Genomic DNA, 1930 nt, shown 5'->3' with positions numbered 1-1930 from the left:
ACTCGTGTAAAGAAAAGCATTATCCGTCACACATTGCAGTGTCGTATCATTTACACGTAATTCGCATTGATCTCCGCCGTACAGAGAAGCAGCTCTGCGCAAAATTCAGCCGTGCCTAAGAGGTTAAGTCACACGATCAATTGGCTGATAAAATTAAACACTTATTGGCATTAATAATAATAGAAGAGAAAGAATAACTCGTCGAGACATGATGCAGGGGAAAATGTTTTATCTACTTATATTTAAATGTCGTATCTATGTAACAGGAGTAAAATCCATCACTTAAAAAATTAAGATAGATATTAGGATCAACGGACGCGGTGGCGTCCCGAAGGTAAGTTTGAGTCTGAAGATGGCAGCTTATTATCGGGTACCGCGTCCCTTATATACACGTAAATTCGTGTTCGATTTTTTATTTTATTACTTTTTCGCTAAGGGAAATGTTGTTCAAAATCACGTTAAGAACCTCTCATTTCAATCTCTTACACTAGTTTTGGGACATCCTGTGTTATCATATACCTATACCTACTGCAATTCCAAACCTCCATACAAGAATCAAGCCATCTTTGTTCGAATCAATTTCTTTATTGAATGTTTTCGACGTGTGAATCTAGTCATTGAACGAATAATCAGCCGAGTAATTTACAATGGTAGAATGGTGCCTTATGTTATATTCAAAGTATTGTCAATCGCTGGCCACTACTTTTTCCCATTTTTCTGGCAGCATACTGCGTCGGAAGAACGCTTCATCTTTTGACGCTAACCATAATTCGACCCCATTTTTGGTATCTTCATATGACGTGAAGTGCGGCTGAGACAGGCCATGCGTCATCGATCGAAACAAGTACTAATCAGAAGGAGCAAGATCTGGTGAATATGGCGGGTGTGGTAAAACTTCCCAATTAAGTGCTTCCAAGTAGGTTTTGTCCAGCGCCGCAACATGAGGACGAGCATTATCATACAGAAGAATGATTTTACCGTGTCTGGAGTAATAATGGGCGCGTTTTTCCTTAAGTGCTCGGCTCAGTCTCATCATTTGAGTTCAGTAAAGAGCCCCAGTAATGATTTCATTCGTTTTCATTCAATAATGCTTCCAATTCCGCGTCTTCGTACACTTTCAGCCTTCCACTACGTTCTTTGTCTTCGACATCAAATTCACTGTTCTTAAACTTTTGAAACCACTCACGACGACTTCTCTCACTTAATGCAACCTTACCGTATGCTTCTACAAGCAATCGATGCGCCTCAGCTGCAGATTTCTTGAAATTGAAGAAGGAAATCAGAACTTCCCGCAAATGACGTTTATTCGGCTAAAAACTCGATATTTTCGCACGAAAAAAATTCACGACGCTGATACACTATCGATAATATTTCGATGTTATGTTCTTGACAAATGTGCAACCTTACAATATGACATCTTACAACTGAGACTAGCCGCCATAACTTACTGGTTGCGCTACTTGATTTCAAACGGCAGAGACTTATTTGTACACCAAATAATATTATTTTGTTTTATTCGAAATGTTTACATTTCCCATGAATGCTTAATATAATGACATTCTCATAATAACATTGTTTGCGCTAATCTATACATTTTTTTGCCACATCATCGTTCCACATTCTGTTGAACATATTACGTGAATTCACTCATTCCCCGGAATTAAGTCTTGACCTTTGTAATTAAAGTCTCGCCATGTCTTTAACGCCAGTTCACTATCTTGTGAACGCCAATTGCATGGCATTGTCGCAGCATGATATTACACTATCGGTAATAACTATTTACACACATAGTTTAGTTATACAAAACGTTCCTATCAGCACGAGAACAATTACGAAAGTTATAATGCAACATAAAAATGTTAAAAACAAAGTGGTCGTAAATTGAAACCATCGAAGGACTTCCAGTAATTGCGTCGATTGTTCGCCACGT

This window comes from Ceratina calcarata, unplaced genomic scaffold (assembly GCF_001652005.2).
Source record: "Ceratina calcarata isolate Rehan_Ccalc_2016 unplaced genomic scaffold, ASM165200v1 scaffold1189, whole genome shotgun sequence".
In the NCBI taxonomy this organism is placed as follows: domain Eukaryota; kingdom Metazoa; phylum Arthropoda; class Insecta; order Hymenoptera; family Apidae; genus Ceratina; species Ceratina calcarata.
Note: the sequence above shows the minus strand (reverse complement) of the source record.